The 20,946-nt window shown below is 35.5% G+C and overlaps 1 long non-coding RNA gene across 1 annotated transcript in view; it reads right to left on the bottom strand.

Moving 5' to 3' along the window:
• Positions 1–585: 585 nt before the first annotated feature.
• Positions 586–20,946, bottom strand: part of LOC147364214 (uncharacterized) — a 54,621-nt gene continuing 34,260 nt past the window's right edge. The window contains exons 2-3 of the long non-coding RNA XR_015134216.1: positions 1,605–1,645; positions 586–1,507 (exon numbers count right to left, since the gene is read on the bottom strand). This is a non-coding gene — a long non-coding RNA (uncharacterized LOC147364214). The remainder of the gene's footprint in view (positions 1,508–1,604; positions 1,646–20,946) is intronic.

The following is a 20,946-nucleotide window of genomic DNA, read 5'->3' as shown; positions in this document are numbered from 1 at the left end:
AATCTAGGATATTTTACTGTTAATATTTAAAAACTTAATAGAGAATTTTAAAATGTGAACCTTGATAAAAGTTGGATATCCACTATCAAGTCTTTTTCTGAATGAAAATTACAAACACTAGCTGTTACAAACTCAATTGGAAAAATGTAGAATATCATTAATAAAAGCTTTTTCCAAAGACACTTTTAATACTGACATTGGCATTTACAAATCAAATTACATGAGTTTGAGCAAGCTCTGGGAGTTGGTGATGGACAGGGAAGCCTGGCGTGCTGCAGTCCACGTGGTCACAAAGAATCAGACATGACTGAGCGACTGAACTGAACTGAACTGAGAAATTCTCTGGCTTTGAGGACACAAGAAAGAGAGTGGTTAAAAGCCAGTGATTTCCAGTCTGAATCAAACTACCTGAGAAATTTTTGTTTCTTTGTTTTTAATTAAAAGTGGGTTTTCTTGCCCCTTCCAGAAAATAAATCATTTCAGACACGTGAAAAAAAAAAAAAACAACAACAAAAAAAACCCCAAATCAAATTAACTTGAATTATTTTCATTTCAAAACTGTTTAATTTTTAATAAATTATTTAGTGCATATTTCCTTTCTTTGTATAAATTAGTATTTATTTCCAGATAATATGAAAAATAACAAAGGAACTTATATATCAAAATTTGGAAGTCAATATCAAAGAATCAGTGAGAAATCTAGAACATAAAATAGCTTATCATAAAATAGCTTTATTCACAAAACAAAATGGTAAGTTAGGCATACAAGAATCATATCTCTCAACTGAAAAAGAACCCAGAAAACAATATTTCTGGAGGACAATGTAGTGATATGTGTCAAAAGTCTTCAAAATGTTTTACCCCTTGACCCAACAAATTCTTTTATATGAATTTATCATAAGGAAAGATCAAACAAGTGAACACAGATAAATTTTCATGATCTTTAGTGCAGGGTTATTTGGCAATAATCCAAATTTCCCAGAAAAAGGAAATAATTCAATTATAGTACACATATACAGGTATACAATCGAGTGCTGGGAGAAATATCAACAATCTCAGACATGCATATGATACCATTCTAATGGCAGAAAGCAAAGAGGAACTAAAGAGACTCTTGATGAGGGTGAAGAAGGAGAGTGAAAAAGCTGGCTTAAAATTCAACATACAAAATACTAAGATCATGGCATCCATAACTTCATGGCAAATAAAGGAGAATAAGTGGAAGCAGTGATAGATTTTATTTTCTTGGACTACAAAATCACTGCGGACAGTGACTGCAGCCATAAAATTCAAAGATGCTTGCTACTTGGAAGAAAAGCTATGACAAACCTAGACAGCATATTAAGGAGCCGAGACATCACTTTGCAAGGACAAAGATCCATATAGTACAAGCTAGGCATTTTCCAGTAGTCATGAACACATGTGAAGGTTGAACTGTAAAGAAGGCTGAGCACTGAAGAACTGATGCTTTCAAACTATGATGCTGGAGAAGACTCTTGAAAGTCCCCTGGACAGCAAGGAGATCAAACTGGTCAATCATAAAGGAAATCTACCCTGAGTATTCATTGGAAGGACTGATGTTGAAGATCCAATATTTTGGCTACCTGATGTGAAGAACCAACTCATTGGAAAAGACCCAAATGCTCTGAAAGATAAAAGGCAAAAGGAGAAGAGGGTGGCAGAGGATCAGATGGTTAGATAGTATCACCAACTCAATGGATATGAATCTGAGCAAACTTTGGGAGATAGTGAAGGACAGGGAAGCCTGGCATGCTGCAGTCCACAGGGTCACAAAGCATCAGACATGACTTAGTGACTGAAGAACAATACTACCACACCTATACAGGGCAACTCTATAAACCACTGAAGGTGATAATGTAAGATGTTAATGATACATATAATTTACACGGAAATATGTTAATATAATGAGTAAAAATGTCTGTTATACAACCTCAAATGAAATATACAAAATAAATATGTGTCTATTCATCAAATACACATGTATAATAGGTATAGCATTACAAAATGGGTTGTGGGAAGATTAGGCTGGTTTAAATTTAGCTTTATTTGTTTATTGTTATTTTATTGATTTTTTCCCCTAATTTTTGCATAATGAATACATGTGAAGTGAAAATCTCTCAGTTGTGTCTGACTCTTTGTGACCCCATGGCCTGTGGCCAGCCAGGCTCCTCTGTCCATGGAATTCTCCAGGCAATAATACTGGAGTGGGTTGCCATTCTCTTCTCGAGGATGTCTTCCTGATCCAGGGATTGACCTGGGTCTCCTGCCTTGCAGGAAGATTCTTTACCATCTGAGCCAGTAGGGAAGCATATACAATGTAATAAAAGTATTTTTATTCTTCTGAATATGTAGTAAGATATTCTTTCTGGGCTGATTTAAGCAGCACTGTGATAAATGTGATATATACTATACATATCACACAATGTGATATATGTGTTTTAGTTTTTTCTTTTAAAGAAGGTTAAGGAATCAGAAAATGATTTTATGATCTTTAATTTTTTTCAACTAGTGTCATAATCTGTCATCATGGTGTGATTTTTTTTATGCCTCACTTCTATATCTAACCAGCTAAAATATTTGCATTTCCATGTGAATGATTCCTATAGCAGTTAAATTTTACTGTAAGTTTTATTATTCTAATATACTAGGCTGATTAATTTTATTTGTGATAATCAGAATAATTAAGAATATATTTATTCTATTCATTTAATCTGCAATTATTTCAATAATAATAACAAGAATATTCCTCTAATATTAGCTATTTACTCTCTGGATGTTAATTTTGCATAGAAATACTAGAAAGAAAAAATTCCAGGGAACAAAGAATTGAAAGAATAAAGATATCAATGTCTTATACCATTTTTATCTACCAGTAAACAGTGCATCTCTTATTGATTTTTAATATTATTTTTTCACTCTAGGAACCATGTCATTTGTATCATCTGGATCAAAGCACAAAATTCTTGAGTGACAGAGTAAAATGCTGTTTAAAAATTTTGTAAATATCCTAGTTGAAAAGTGCAGAATTATTTTTCATGGAAATTATGCAAGACTATCAAAAAGTGATAAATAAAAGACATTGGAGTTGAAGATAAATCTTGTATACCATCTTTTCCTTTCAGGATGACCCTTGAGAAATGAGGACTCTGAAAGTTTGTACACATATGTCACATATCAATTTTGTTATTCTTTCTGCTTGATACATGAATGTAAGCATTCTGGTGTCTGTTTCACAATGGGCTTCACCCTGCTACCACTGAAGGAATACTAAAATTTTGATATCACTTATATTCTACTAACTTCTCACTTTATATTATTTTACTAAGCAGGAGTAAATAACTTCTCTCTTCCTCTTTTTTGTATTGACAATATAGGCTTACTAGTTTATAAACCACATTCTCTTTTTATAAAATTATTTATGTTTTAATTGAAGGAAAATTGCTTTAGATGATTTTGTTAGTTTCTGCAAAACATCAACATGAATCAACCATAGGCAGACATACGTCCCCTCCATCTTGAACCTCCTTCTCACCCTCCCCATCCCACCCCTCTAGGTTGTTACAGAGCTGCTAAAGCAAATTCTCTTGCTAGAAGTTGCTTTCTAGAATTATCTCTAAGGTACAGGGGGGTCCTAGAAAAATATTTTTGCAGAGTTTCAGCAGGTACTTGTGAGGTGTACTGATTTATTATAGAATAATAGAGAGTAGTACTTATGTATTTGCTTATTGTGTAGTCATGCATATGGAGATTCTTTTTAGAGTATAGGAGCCATGTCATTCTGTTTAGGTACAGAAACCATTTCTTCCATTTTTTTATTATTCAATGTGTTATTTCCAACTAATTTTGTATCTACCACCACAAGAAAAAGATAGCAATGCTTTTGACTCAAGAAGCCACAGCTTTAGGAAACTGTCTTGAAAAAAAATAGATTCCCTTGCTTTTGCAAGCAATTCAAACCATCTAGCTAACACCAGTAATATCTCTAATCATGAAATGCCCTCATTTCATCATGCCACTCTTGGATACTGGCTTCCAAGGACTGTTTCAAAGGTTGTTACTGATTTTTTTGATGAAACCACAAATGCAAATCTTACTCAGAGTATATAGGAGAACAGAAAAGTTAGTTTTCTGTTGTTAAATTTTCCATTTAGAATTTTATAGCCAAAAGGAAGGAGAAAACATGTTCCAACCATGCCTTCTCTTAAACTCTTTAGCCATAACCACTACATTCCAAGAATATGATCTTTTTCACTGCTTACCATAACACTTCCTTCCACACACTGCCGCCAGAAGGAAAGAGACAGAACAGGAGAGTCAAGTGGCCACATTTAATCAGGGAAAGCCTGTCTTTCATCTGTATCTGGCAAGACTTACCACTCAGTGTCACCAAATGGATTAGAGATTAAAAAAAAAGGGCCCATTGACATTGTAGAGCTGTGGTTTCAGAAGTCCTCAAAGGAGACAGACAAGTCCACTCCAGGAGAATGCTTTGTAAGTGGTGTAGAGCCTGCACAAGGGGTAGGGTGATCCCCCTGGGTGCCAGCAACAGGGATGGAGGACACTGGCTTCCACCTCTGCCACTCCCAGCTGCTGCAGACCTGAGGCAATACTGATGATCATAGAGGACAGACACCTTGAGCCTGCAGGCACAGCTCAAGGCCTACATGGAGAAGTGGACAACCACTAGCCCAGAATCCTGAGCTTTCTGTCCTTTGGTCCAACATGAGTAAAAAACCATATCACTGAAATTCAGTAGGTCTGCATCATTTTAGCGATCCATACATTCATAATTCCAAGAAAAGAATACTGGCAACAAGACAAGATGCAAAAGCTCTTAAGACAGCTAATCATTTTAGGAGTTGAGGTAGAGGATTGGAGAGCATTCTAACACATGGGCCTTGGACTGGGCTGGGATTTGCTGCATAGATAGCACTGCTGATCAAGGCCAATCCAAGGTGCCAGGAGGGACTCAACGAGGAAGGCACTTTAAAGCACAGGGCTGGGGCAGGGGCCAACCTGGCCCTGTCTAAGGATGACACTGCTCTCTGCTTCACAACCTTGTGAAAAAGAACCAAAAATATATTCTGGTACTTCTAATATGGTTAGCCAGAATTGATAAAGAATGTATTTCTCCATAAGTTCTTTTCATCTTAATAGTCATACTAGTACAGTTAGTACTAAATGTATTGGTGATCACTTAAAAGTTATGAAATTGATATAGTCTGACTCCATTTTTGATGCTTGCCTGCAGGCACATTTCAAGTCCCACTGGTGATCCCTTCCTCTTCTGTCCCACGTCTAGGCAAGCTGATAAGAAAGTTAAGGTGCTACTCCTTTGGCCCTGATGGGAAGTTCAAACCAATTAAGGCCTGTGCCACATGCAGGAAACCTCAGCTTGCTTTACATCCTAGTTACAATAAAAATCAAGCCAATCTCCTATTTCTGTTCTCTCATGCCATTTCTTAATTTTTTAAAAATTTATTTATTTTAACTGGAGGCTAATTACTTTACAATATTGTAGTGGTTTTTGCCATACATTGACATGAATCAGCCATGGCCGTACATGTGTTCCCCATCCTGAACCCCCCTCCCACCTCCCTCCCCATCCCAACCCTCAGGGCCATCCCAGTGCACCAGCCCTGAGCACCCTGTCTCATGCATTGAACCTGGACTGGCGATCTATTTCACATATGATAATATACATGTTTCAGTGCTATTCTCTCACTTCTCAGGCCATTTCTGAACTTACTTGGGAGCCTGTTCTATTCTCCCCCAGACACCTGCATAGGAGAGTAATAAAGTTTTTCAAACCCTCTTAGCGTAATCTGTTGTCACCAATCTCAACATTCAAACTAAACTTTGGCATAAGTGCAAGAGCCTTCTGCCGCTGCAAAGCGATCACAAAATAAACATAATTTAACCATCCAGTACTTGCAAAGCCAAGAAAGAGATGTTAATTGTAGGATAGCTTGGGAAGACTGTGGGCTATTATAATTAACCAGATTTAGCAGTTAGAGTCCCTCAACCTCTAAAATGCAGTATCATTTTACAATGAATTTTAAATACTTCCAAATTTTGATTCAGGGTAAATCTGTTCTCTACAATTACTAGCAACCTCAGTGGCCTCCTGGGAGGTAATGAAAGAATTCTTAAGTCTAATAAATTCTAGCCTAAAACAGTTGTAGCAGCTTCAGCTACATTTGTACCAGAAGATTGCTTTAGGAAAAGAAAACGTGGTATTTAAAAAGTGTCGAGTAGTTACATATGCTTTCCCTAATCAAACATCCATGATTTAAGTTGAAACCAGCCTGCTCCTGAAGCAGGAATAGGCTCTGAACTTTAATCAGAAATTCTAAAAATGCAGTATAAACACTGACATTAGCTATCATCTCAAATGATGCACCATGAAGACTACTTAATACTAGTAGTATTTTTTATAATACTAATGTAATACTTAATACTAGTATTTTTTTGAACTAGCAAAACTCATACTCTATAATATACATTGAAAAGATTGGGGTTCAAAGATTCTGACATGCATTTTAGTTCTTGGTCTTTTTATTTTGTCCCCACTAAATAGTTAGGCAACTTTGGAAGCATTTAACTTTTCTATTAGAGGGTCAGTGATGTTTCTTTCAACTGCAAAAATCTGTCATCTCTTATCTTGACAAACATAAAATTAACCTCAGGAAATGTGCAAGTCAGAGAACAGAATATTTTTGTAGCATAATAAATGCAAATGTTGATCTTACATCAATGGAAACCTTAGCTCATTCAAATTTTGGTTGCAAGGAGGAAACATATAGCCTCTCTCCTCTAATATGCTAGAGACTTCACTGCCCAAAGTCACACTTCTGAATAAATATAAACCAGAATTGTTTTATGATACCTTTGGTCTCAGAAAAATTGCTGATGAATATGGGTATTATACTATGTGCTCTAAGATGTCTTCCTTTACTGTCTTTGTAGCTTTATCCAAGTGGGTTATACAAGTATTATTTTGTGTGTGCCAAAGTGTGAGAAGTATTAGAAAATAGTACAACAGGATAGTCCAAAAATATGAAACTTGCCTGGGTATTAGCAGTTAGAAATCATATAGCGGTCTCACTATAGTGAGAATTTTAACAAGGAACAACAAAATATGAAAGAGAATCAGTCAGAGTTGAAGAATACAGTAACTGAAACAAAAAACGCACTAGGAAGTATGAACAGCAGACTAAATGACACAGAAACAAGTAAGTGATATAAAAGATAAAATAATGAAAATCATTCAATCATAATAGCAAAATAAAAACAAATAAAAATGAGAATAGTTTAAGGGAACACTGAGACAAATCAAGTGTACCAACATCCATACTGTAGGGATCCCGGAGGAAGAGAAAGAAAAAACGGGTTGAAAATATATTTGATTAAAGTACTGAAAACTTTCCAAGCCTCACCAAAACAGATATCCAGGTAAAATAAATACAGAGGGTCCCAAAGAAGATAAACCCAAACAGACAAGCACCAAGACATACCATAATTAAAATGGCAAAAGTTAAAGAGAGAATTCTAAAAGAAATAAGAGAGAAGCAAAGAGTCATATACAAGGAAATTCCATAAGGTTATCAGCTGATTTTTCTGCAGAAATTCTTCTGGACAGAAGAGGTGGTATTATATATTGAAAGTACTAAAAGGGAAAAACCTGCAACCCAGGATACTCAGCAAGATTATCATTTAGAATTTAAGGAAAGCTGAACAACTCAGGTAAGCAAAAAATAGAGTCCATCAATACTAAATCTACCCTAAACAAATGCTAAATGGTTTAAGTGGAAGAGAAAAGGTTATAACAGGAAGTAAGTACCTATAGGAAAGGAAAAACTACACCAGTAAAGGCAATTAATATACTAAAGGTGAGGACCAGCTTCTTAAGCTGTTACAAAGATTAGAAGACAAAAATATATTAAAAAAACAATGAAAACAGAATTCAACAATGCCGGGGTCCAGCCCCGGCTGATCCAGGGTATTCAAAGGAGAGACGGAATCGGCGATCAGGAAGCAACAGCTTACTTAAACGTTAAATAAGGATATAAAGAGTAATAGAATGAGGATAGCTCAGTGAGGAAATTCAGTGGAGAAAAGAGGCTGAATAATTCAGCCAGAAGGTGAGAGAAAGAACGACATGCGGAGACCAAGTTTCGGTGAACAAGGCCCGCACTTTATTTTCCAAAGTAGTTTTTATACCTTAAGTTGTGCATAGACGATAATGGGGCAAGGGGTAGAGTCATGCAAGGACAGCAGTTCCTGATCCTAATCGAAGCCAGGCTTTCAAACTTATCATATGCAAAAGTTTAGGTGATTTACATCATCTTCTGGCCAGGAGGCCTGTTAACATTTTAAGAAACTTATTTTTTTCTAAAGGTGTTTGGTCAGGAGCCACCCTCCAAAAGCATTAGATAAAGTTGCATTCCTATAGGGCAAAGGTGTGGTGTGCTCAATCAAGAAAAGAATTAACTCAAGGGTCCAAGGTTACAAACATTAAAGCTACTACTTACACCAATCATATTAATCAATACACTGCCAGGGACACAGCAGGTAAGGGATATGGAAACTTAGCAGCAAACATTGGACTAACAAGTGAAAAACCCTTCACCAATACAATTTCTAATCAATCTTTTAACTACTCAAAGGAATCTGTGTTTAGACAGTTTAGAACATCTCCTGCCTCTCACAGTTGGGAGGCTCTGAACAATCACATGTGGCCAGAAAAACCTATTCAGGCAGCCTAGAGGATTTCCAAAGGAGTTTGTAGGTTGAAACACTGTCACACCCAGGAATTATTAACTGAAGCTGTAAGCTAACTCTTTTTTCAGAGAGAGATAGTGGGGGACAGCCCCCCATAAATTCAGAGGTGTAGGTGAAAGCACAAAGCAGAAAGTAGGCAGACTCTGGTTTTGGGGGTAGATGCTCGAGAATTTCCAGGGGGACTCCTGAGCTCGATCCCGCCTTTGCGTATGCCGAGCCTCCTTCCTCATGACCTTTGCCATGGTGGAGCTCCTGCTCCCGGCACAACAATATGTAAAAAGGATCATACGCCACGATCAAGTGGGATTTATTCTGGATATGAAATGATGATTCAGTATCCACACACAAAAAGAAAAAATCAATGTGATATACTACTTTAACTAAAAGGATAAAAATCACATAAGTTTCTCAATTGAGGCATAAAAAACAGTAGACAAAAATTCAACATCTGCTCATGATACAAACTCAAAGTTGGCATAGAGAGAATGTTCCTCAACACAATAAAGGCTACTTAAAACAAACCCATAGCTAACATAAATGGTGAAAACTTGAAAGCCTTTCCTGTAAAATCAAGAATAAGTCAAGAATATTCTCTCTATCCAGTTTTATTTAACATAGTATTGGAAGACATAGCCACAGCAATAGAACAAGGAAAAGAAGCAGAAGATATCAAATTGGATGAGAAGAAATAAAACTGTCACTATTCATGGATGAAATGATACAATATATAGAAAACTCTAAAGTCTCCTGTGGCGGATTCATTTTGATATTTGGCAAAACTAATACAATATTGTAAAGTTTAAAAATTAAATAAAATTAAAAAAAATAATATAAAAAAATAAAATAAAGTCTCCACACAAAACTGTTAAAACTAGTAATTGCATCCAGTAAATTTGCAGGATAAAAGATGAATATGCAGATATCTGTTTTTTTCTATATTAATAATAAATTATCAGAAAAAGAAAGGAAGAAAACAATCCTATTTACAATCTCATCAAAAACAATAAAATAACTAGGAATAAACTTAACCGAGGAAGTGAAAGGTCTATGTTCTAAAAGCTATAAAACACTGATAAAGGAAATAGAAGATGATACAAACAGATGCAAAGATATCACATATTCAAAGACTTGAATAATTAAAATGATTAAATATCCATATTATCCAAAGCAATCTACAGGTTTAATGAAATTCCTATCAAAATACCCATGATATTTTTCACTGAACTAGAACAAATAATCATAAAACTTATATGGAGCTACAAAAGGCTCTAAGTTGTCAAAGTAGTTTTGAGAAAAAAGGACAAAATTAGTGGTGTCATGTTCTCCGAACTTTCTCTGACTTTAGGCTATACTACATAGTATAGTAATCAAAATAGCATGGCATTGGTACAAAAACAGACATATAGATCAATGGAGCAGAATAGAGAGCTCAGAAATAAACCTACTTATGGTCATTTAATCTATGACAATGGAGGCAAGAATATGCAGTTGGGAAAGACAGTCTCTTCAAATACTGGTGCCAAGAGAACTGGATAGCTACACGTAGAAGAATGAAATTAGAATGTTTTCTCACATTAAATACACATTTAAATTCAAAATGAATTAAAGACCTAAATGTAAGACCAGAAACCATAAAACTCCTAGAAGTACACATACAGAGAACACTTCCTGATAGAAATCTTACCAGGAGTTTTTGGATCAACTCCTGAGGCACAAGGAACAAAAGCAAAAAGCAAACAGAGGTGACCTAACTAAACTTAAAATTTTCTTACAGGAAAGAAAATCTTTGACAAAATATAAAGACAACCTACTGAAAAAGAGAAAATATTTATAAATAATATGACCAATAAAGAGTTAATGTTCAAAGTACATAAGTTAAACAATGCAATATCAGAAAACCAAAAACTCAATTAAAATGGCTTAAAAACCTACATTGACAACTTTCCAGAGAAGATATACAGATACCTGACAAGCACATCAAAAATGCTCCATATCATTTATCCTCAGATAAGTGGAAATTAAAGTAAGACATCACCTCATGTTTGTTAGAATGGCTATCATCAAAAACAAATAATGAATGTTGATGAGGATGTAGAGAAAAGGGAGCCCTAGTACATTGCTGCTGGTAATGTGAATTGATGCAGCCACTGTGAAATGCAGTATGGAGTTTCCTCAAAAGCTAAAACTAGAACTACCATATGACCCAGTCATCTCAATCTCGGGTATATATTCAAAGAAAATTAAAACACTAACTTTAAAAGATACAGGTACCCAATATTTATAGCAGCATTATTTATAATAGCCAAGATATGGAAGCAACCTAAGTGCCTATCCACAGATGAAAGGATAAAGAAAATTGGTATATATACACAATGGAATATCACACAGCCATAAAAAGAATACAAAAGATCTGGTGGCTCAGTAGGTAAAGAATCTTTCTGCAATGCAGAAGACCTGGGTGGGATCCCTGGGTTGGGAAGATACACTGGAGAAGGAAATGGCAACACACTCCAGTACTCTTGCCTGGAAAATCCCATGGACGGAGGAGCCTGGTAGGCTGCAGTCCATGGGGTCGCTAAGAGTCGGACATGACTGAGCAACTTCACTTTCACTTTCACTTTCATGCATTGGAGAAGGAAATGGCAACCCACTCCAGTGTTCTTGCCTGGAGAATCCCAGGGATGGGGGAGCCTGCTGGGCTGCCGTCTATGGGGTTGCACAGAGTTGGATAGGACTGAAGCGACTTAGCAGCAGCAGCAACAGCAGCAGCCGCCAGTATTCTTGCCTAGAAAATTCAATGGACAGAGGAGCCTGGTGGGCTATAGTCCGTGGGGGTAGCAAAAGAGTCAGATGTGACTTAGTGACTAAAAAGCACCATAAAAAGAATAAAATTATGCCTTTTGCAACAATGCAGATGGAGTTAGATAGTATTATGTATAGTGAAATAAGACAAAGACAATACTCTACCCTATCATCTATATATGGAAAAAAATTTTTAATCAATATATATAACAAAACAGAAATAGACAGATGTAAGGAAAAAACTATGGTTATCATTGGGGAGAGGGAAAGGGAGAAGAACAATATAGGCATAGGGAATTAGATAAAAATTACTATGCATAAAATAAATAAGTGGCAAAGACATATTGGACAGCACAGGGAAATAAAGCCATCCTTTTTATAAACTTTATATGAATACAATTTATAAAAATATTGAATCACTATGTTGTACACCTGTAAATAACTGTATTTCATCAAACGATTAGATAAATTAAATAACTGCAAACAGCAAAACAGATCTGGCCTGAGAGCAGTAGTTTGCTCTCTTAAGATATAAAGGAGTTAGGATGAATAATTTACACTTATGGATCTCACACACACACATTTGAGAAAAATATATAGAAAAGCATCTATAGTATAATTCAATTTACATGCAGTATAAAAATTATCAAAATTAATCTATTCTGAACTATTATTAATTTAGAAATATAACTAGGAAAAACATGTTCCTAAAATTTTTTTCTCTCTGTGGCAGTGAGTCTAAATTTACATCATTTGATGACAATGTTTTTATTTTCATATTACTCTTCTTTTGAACTTTGAGTTTTTTTTTTTTTTTCTTTTCATACATCTAAAGAGGGAATGCAATATTTGTCTCTTACAGGGATTTGAGCTGAATTCTTAGAGATTATTTAGGAATCATGGTTTTAATATTCTAGAACCAGATGAGAGAAGAAAGGAATGGTTTAAATTTCCATAAGTTTCATTTAACGAATCAGAGTTCTTCCGTAGGAGACTCCAACATGGAACAGAAAGAACTGTAAGCAAGAGAAAGGGTTAACCATAAACTCAGTGAAGTAGTTATCTTTAAGAGTAGTGTGCAGGATGAATTGCACTGGAGGAAGATGAGAGTTTGGAAGACTCTTAAAAGGCTACTGCAATAGTGCCAGTGAGGTAATGGAGGCTTGATCTAGAGCACTAAAAATGGGATTGGAAAAGAGATTGGAAAGAAAGAAATAGCCTGTCAGTTCTATCTATTAATGGTAATAACACCTAAGTGAAGGGACTGGTCGATGAATCATTCTATAAATTTTACCAAACTCTATCATTTATAAAATTGTCTAAATACTTTTTGTGATTATTGTGCTTCTGAAGATGAGAAAAAATACAGTGCTGTCTTTTAGGTATCACACGTGATAGGCCAGCAAAAGTGTCTGTCTTTTGTTTTGCTAAGCAAGATACATCATTTGAGTCAATTAAAAGTGGTTTCTGCTTCAAATACACAGGTCTTAGGGTTAAACTAGCCAATAAGAAATAAGTTAATCTCTTATATAAAATAAAATTGTGGAGATGGGCTCCTAAGGCTCAGGCCTTTCGCTTTTCTCCATGTATTTATGACTGACCAACCAACAAATTGAGTGGTATAAATTTTATTTTTATCACAGATTCTGTAGGTCAAGAATTCTACATGGATGACATATCTCTGCTTCATAGGGTATAAAGTCTCAGGTGGGAATGCCTGAATTCCTGAGAAAATAGGTGTGAACAGAAATTATCTGGAGGTTTTCTCACTCTATATCAGGCAACTGGGTGAGATACTTCAAAGGCTGGACATTTACCAAGAGGACCAACCACTGGTCTCTCCATGTGACTGAGATTTATCTTGCAATTGCAGATGGGTACCAAGAAAAGGTGTCTAGAGAGATATTACTTGTAGAGTCAGCATTCCAAGAAACTAAAACAGAAAGAGCAAAGCTTTTAAAACTCAGCCTAAAAAAAAAAATAATAAATAAAACTCAGCCTAGAGATTCATGTAGCATCACTTCCACTGCACTCAATAACAAGCAAGTTTGCCACTGAAGGCAGCTCAGATTCAAGCAGAAGAAAATTAGATTCCCCCACATGATGAAGTAGCAAGATTATATTGCAGAAAGACTGGCTGGCCAGATGGAAGAAATTATTATGGTCATCTTAGAAAATATGAATTTCTACTGACTGCAATAAAAAGAATGGTCAGAAATGACTGTAAGAGTTACTGGCCATGGTCATGAAATTGCTTTATTTGGATGATACACGTGATACATGATTCAACTCTTTGTCTTAACTTTGTTCACATTTACAAAAGCAACTCTACTATCATACCCAATGTTATTAGCCTTTACTCAAAGAAGATCATGCTACTGTAGGAAAACCCTGCTACTGAAACAAAAGGCAGGCGATGAGGCAGGGAATGGGTCTATTGCTTCTTTATTTATGCATTGAGTCCCTAAAAAGTTCTCTTTTATTGTTTAACAGAAAATGTCGTTCAATTTCTTTGACCCATGTAGTCAAATAGAAACTATTAAGGTAAGTACTCTATGACTTGCATTGCAATAAGTTGGCAGATTCCAAGAAACCAAATATTACAATTTTAAAGTAAATTATTTTTATCACACTATCATTTCAGGTACATGTATGTGGGCTAGGTGGGAAGTGAGGGGAAAAGAGTACTACAAGATTATAACCAGAATTAGTAAAAATTTCGTAATTACAAAAACAAAGAAGGGAAGCAAAAGAATGTGCATCGATAGGAACAGTATCAAGATGATGGCAGTTTTCATTTTAAGACAAAAATTTTATGCAAGAATGGTTGATTTCAAGCAGTTTAACAAGCATTTGGAATAAGAGATCTAATATCTCAGTCATTGAATGGAATTAAGTGTTAGTCTCTCAGTCATGTCCAACTCTTTGTGACCCCATGAACTGTAGCCCTTCAGTCTTCTCTGTCTATGGGATTCTCCAAGCAAGAATACTGGAATGGATTACCATCCCTTCTCCAGAGGATCTTCCTGACCCAGAGATCAAAGCCGGGTCTCCTGTATTGTAGGCGGATTCTTAATTATTTGAGCTTCAGGAAAGTCCTTATTGAGTGGAATTAGGGATACGTTAATGCAAAACATTAAAATTCGACATGCAACTACAGACTAGTTCCAAATTAGGAAAGGAGTACGTCAAGGCTGTATATTGTCACCCTGCTTATTTAACTTATATGCAGAGTACATCATGTGAAATGATGGGCTGGATGAAGCACAAGCTGGAATTAAGCTTGCCAGGAGAAATATCAAAACCTCAGATATGCAGATGACACCACCCTTATGGCAGAAAGCAAAGAAGAACAAAGATACTCTTGATGAAAGTGAAAGAGGAGAGTGAAAAAATTGGCCTAAAACTCAACACTCAGAAGACGAAAATCATGGCATCCAGTCCCATCACTTCATGGCAGATAGATGGAGAAACAATGGAAACAGTGAGAGATTTACTTTCTTGGGCTCCAAAATCATGGCAGAAGGTAACTTCAGCCATGAAATTAAAACACTTGCTCCTTGGAAGAAAAGTTATGACAAACCTAAGCAGCATATTAAAAAGCAGAGAATGTCACTTGGCTGACAAAAGTCCCTATTGTCAAAGCTATGGTTTTTCCAGTAGTCATGTGTGGGTATTAGAGGTGGACCAGAAAGAAGGCTGAGTAATGAATTGATAGCTTTCAAACTCACTTCTGGAGAAGACTCTTGAGAGTCCCTTGGACAGGAAGGAGATTAAACCAGTCAATCCTAAAGGAAATCAACCTTGAATATTCACTGGAAGGACTGATACTGAAGCTGAAGCTCTGATACTTTGGTCACCTGATATGAAGAGTTTACTCATTGGAAAAATCCTGATGCTAGGAAAGATTGGGGGCAGGAGAAAAAGAGGGCTACAGATGATGAGATGGTTGGATTGTATCACTGACTCAATGGACATGAGTTTGAATTAACTGTCACTGAGGAGACAGTGAAGGACAGGTATCACATATGTGGAATCTAAAAAAATACAAACTAGTGAATAAAATAAAAAAGAAGCAGACTCATAGATAGAATAAATTAGTGGTTACCAATATGGAGAAACTGGTTCCATATGCATATCCATATGCAGATGACACCACCCTTATGGCAGAAAGTGAAGAAGAACTAAAGAGTTCTTTAAAAAGTTGGCTTTTTCTTTAAAAAGTTGGCTTAAAGCTCAACATTCCGAAAACGAAGATCATGGCATCCGGTCCCATCACTTCATGGCAAATAAATGGGGAAACAGTGGAAACAGTGTCAGACTTTATTTTGGGGGGCTCCAAAATCACTGAAGATGGTGATTGCAGCCATGAAATTAAAAGATGCTTACTCTTTGGAAGGAAAGTTATGACCAACCTAGACAACATATTAAAAAGCAGAGACATTACTTTGCCAACAAAGGTCCGTCTAGTCAAGGCTATGGTTTTTCCAGTGGTCATGTATGGATGTGAGAGTTGGACTATAAAGAAAGCTGAGTGCCGAAGAATTGATGCTTTTGAACTGTAGTGTTGGAGAAGACTCTTGATAGTCCCTTGGACTGCAAGGAGATCCAACCAGTTCACCTAAAGGAGATCAGTCCTGGGTGTTCATTGGAAGGACTGATGTTGAAGCTGAACTCCAGTACTTTGGCCACCTGATGCGAAAAGCTGACTTATCTGAAAAGACCCTGATGCTGGGAAAGATTGAAGGCAGGAGGAGAAGGGGACGACAGAGGATGAGATGGTTGGATGGCATCACCGACTCAATGGACATGGGTTTGGGTGGACTCCGGGAGTTGGTGATGGACAGGGAGGCCTGGCGTGCTGCAGTTCATGGGTCGCAAAGAGTCAGACACGACTGAGCGACTGAACTGAAGTGAATATGGAGAGGGAAGAGGAGAGGAGCAATATAAAGGTAAGAGAAAGTGAAAGTGAAGTCGCTCAGTTGTGTCCGACTATTATGGGATTATATGGGCTTTCTTGGTAGCTCAGCTGGTAAAGAATCTGCATGCAAGTCAGGAGACCCTGGTTTGATTCCTGATTTGGGAAGATCCCTTGGAGAAGGGATATGCTACCCTATCCAGTATTCTTGGACATCCCTAGTGGCTCAGCTGGTAAAGAATCAGCCTCCAATCTAACCTGGTTTTGATACCTGGTTTGGGAAGATCCTCTGGAGGAGGGAATGGCAACCCAGTCCAGGATTTTTGCCTGGAGAATCCCCAAGGACAGAAGAGCCTGGTGGGCTGCAGTCCACGGGGTCACAAAGAGCCAGACACAACTGGGCAACTAAGTACAGCACAACACATGGGATTATATGAAATCATATATGTGCAAATTTTGATAATTGTAAACCTCTATAGAATTTAAAAAATCTTTTATTCAATAATATTACTCATGTTTAGTATTCTCTAGCTTGAATAAACATTGAAATAACAGTTAATAGAAAAATTAGAACAAGAAAGATTCTTGGCTGTAAGTAGGTTGCCATGCTATATGAGAAAAAGTCTTGAGTCTATATGTCATTAATAGGAATGCCAGTGTAAGCTGGGCATTACTCTAGTGAATGGCAGGGGTATTTAAGTTATATAAATTCCATTCCTCCAGTGTATTTGTTAAAGTATGTGTACACTAAAAGATATGCACATTCATTTGTAAAAGTATGAGTATTATCTAGTTAAAAATAACAGCTATCCAAATAATTTCTGTACATAAATGCTGAGATACTAAGCAGGCAGAAAAGTATCTATTGAAAAAAATCTGACATACCTGATGTCAGGTTTCTATCTGAGTAAAAGTATAAATTTTCTTCATGAACTTCCAATGCATTTCAATTTTAATTATATAATATAGTCAATTGGGGAAAATGCTGCTGCTGCTGCTGATAGTAATGGTGATGAGGATGATCAGGTAACTAAGATAAAGAATCCCCTCCTATTGGCTGACCTATCAGTAGAATTGTCACAGTAAAAGGAAGAATCTGTGAACTTGTTGGTAGGTAATCAGAAATTACCCAAACTGAAACACAAAGAAAAAAAGTGTGTTTTTAAAGAAATTGGGATCATTCAAGGGATGTGGAATGATATCATATAATCTAACATATGTAATTGAAATTCGAGAAGGAGAAGAAAGTTACAGAAGTGAGCAAAATCAGTATTTGAAGCAAATCACTGGCGACTTTTGAAGTCATGAAATACGTGAACCATAAACACACAGTTCACAGAAGGCCAAAACCAGAATATTAAAAAAAAACAAAATTTAAAAATAAAATCTTCAAAAGAGATAGAGGAAAAAAGACACATTAAAAAGAAACAAAAATAAAAATTAAAGCATACTTATTGTCTGACTTATTGTCAGAAATTAATCAAGCCAGGAGAAAAGTGATATTTTAAAGCAGTGAGAGAAAACCATCAACTGAGGATTCTATGTTTAGCAAAAATATATTCCAAAAATGACTGCAAAATAAAAGCTGTTTCAAAAAATCGAAAGGATTGCTTTGAGATTTGTGCTTTAAGAAATTTTAGTGAAATATTTTCAGCCAGTAGGAAACTTACGCTAGGCAAAATTTGGATCTACAAAAAGATTATAAAGAATTCTAATGATGATTAAAATAAATGTAGATATAAATATGTATTTTTTTCTCATTTTTGGTGGTGCATTGGTAAAGAATCCACCTGACATTGCAGGAGATGCAAGAGATGTGTATTTGTTCCCTGGGTAGGGAAGATCCCCTAGAGTAGGAAATGGCAACCCACTCCAGTGTTCTTGCCTGGAAAATTTCATGAAGAGAGAAGCCTGGTGGGCTACAGTCCATGGGGTCACAAAGAATCAGACAAAACTGAGCATACAAGCAAAAATAGGAACAATATATTGTAGATTTATGTCAGATACAAAAATAAAATATAATGCCCAAAAGACTGAATAAATGAATTAAATATATATTGTTGTAGGTTATTAACAATACATAAAGAAGTATGACATTTAAAGGAAAACTGTGATAGTAAAGATATGTATTATAAACCATGGGCTTCCCAGGTAGCTCAGTGGTAAAGAATCCATCTGCCAAGCAGGAAACATAGGTTTGATCTCTGCTTCAGGAAGATTCCATGGAGAAGGAAATGGCAACCCGTTCCAGTACTCTTGTCTGAGAAAGCCCATGGACAGTGGAGCCTTATGGGCTACAGTCCACGTGGTTGCAAAAGAGTCAGACAGATTAGCAACTAAATAACAACAAATTATAAACCATACAATTCTAAAATTAGTTTTCTCAAGAGGTAAAAATAATGATAATAGCCAATCCTGGAAGTCAATTGAAATAAAAACATACAACTAATTTGAAATCAGGCAGAGAAAAACAGAAAATTCCAAAGATGAAAGTGACACACAATAACCAACAACATGGTGGACTCCAACAATATCAATAATTATATACAACAAAGTTGTCTATGCTGCTGCTGCTGCTGCTAAGTCGCTTCAGTCGTGTCCGACTCTGTGCGACCCCATAGACAGCAGCCCACCAGGTTCCACCATCCCTGGGATTCTCCAGGCAAGAACACTGGAGGGGGTTGCCATTTCCTTCTCCAATACTAATGTTTTAAAAGACAGAAAGTTTTAAATTGAATAAAGAAACAAGACCCATAATAGTGTATCTACAAAACATGTTAAAAGTTCTGAGGTGGAAATACATATACCATTTCAACACTAATGAAAATGAAAACTGGGGTGGCTATAATAATATGAGACATATTAGTTGCAGAACTAAAAAATATTACATATAAAATGATGAATATTTATGAAAACAACAGAGCTTCAAATGAAGCAAACACTGAAATGAAAAATAGACAAACCTACAATTACACTTGTGGTTGTAAAAATTCCTCTTTCAGTGATGGACAGAATAAGTATAAAGAAAATCTTTAAGGATAGAAAACATGTGGACAAAATTATCAATGAAATAGCCTTAATTGGCATTAATAGAAAGCTGAATACAAGAATGGAAAATGTGTTCACAATGGAGTTAATTAATTAGAGATAAACAGATAAACTAATTAAATTAGAAAGCAAAGGAGAACTGCAAAAATCCATAAATATTTGGAAACCAAGAAATATAGATATAGATAACTTATGGTTCAAAACTCTTTCAAAAGCAAAAGACTAAAAGAAAATTTTAAAATATTTTGAGTGGAATAAAATAAATACATACCAAATTTGTGTGATGCAGCTTATAGGACCATTCACATCATTAAATGTACACATTAGATAACAAGATAGCTATAAAATCAATAACTTAAGTTCAAACCTTAAGAAATGAGGAAAAGAAGAGCAGTTACACCTAAAACAAGCACAAGGAAGGAAATAGTGAAAAATCTTACGAGTATCAATAAAGTAAAAAATTAGATCAATGAAACTAAAAGCTTTTCTTTGAAGAGTTCAATAAAATTTATAAATTTCTAGCCAGGATAAGAAAAAAATTACCAGTACCATAAATGAATGAAGAGAAAATTTTATCGATCCTACAAAATTTAAAAGAATAAGGGAATATTACAAATTAATATATGCTGATAAATTCAATAATTTAGATGAAATAGACAATTTCTATTCTATCTAAATTAATTCAGGAAGAAATAAGTAACCCATAGTCTTGTATATATGAAATCAATTCATGTATAGCTATATATCTTTCAAGAAAGATAACTAGTCACAGATGGTTTCACTGACACACTCTTTCAACATTTAAGCGAGAAGTAGTACCAATTCTACAAATGTCTTCTGTAAAAAGGAAAGAACACTTTCTTATTTTATCAACCCAGCAACATTCCAATACTAAAACATGAAACATTATAACAAAACTAAACTAATAGCCAATATCTTTCAATAAGTCAGACACAATGACATACTAGCCAATCAGAAACTGCATTATATTAAAAGCAAAGAGTAGCATGACAAAGTGGCAATCATACCAAAAACGCAATTTCTAAATTTTAGAAAATTTTGTTTTAAAAGTCAAAGTAACTATATTAACAGACTAAGAAACAACATAATGTATTAATAGATGCAGAAAAAGAATTTTTAAAAATTCTTAATTCTCCCTTAATAAAATCTCTGAGCAAAATAAGAATACGAGTAAATCTGCCTTGACTTAAAAAGGGCTAAAAATAAAAACCCTGCAGATAATATCATGTTGAATGGTTAGATGCTGAATGTTCCCCCCTAAGTTTAGGAAAAGGTAAGGATGCTTGTTTTCACCAATCATCTTTGATACTGTATAAAAAGTCCTCAAAGGGTAACAAGACAATAAATATAAA

The sequence above is a fragment of the Bos grunniens genome, chromosome 10 (genome assembly GCF_055505025.1).
Source record: "Bos grunniens cultivar Pamir isolate PY7600 chromosome 10, Bosgru_T2T1.0, whole genome shotgun sequence".
Taxonomy (NCBI): domain Eukaryota; kingdom Metazoa; phylum Chordata; class Mammalia; order Artiodactyla; family Bovidae; genus Bos; species Bos grunniens.
This window is presented reverse-complemented; position numbering and strand designations above follow the sequence as displayed.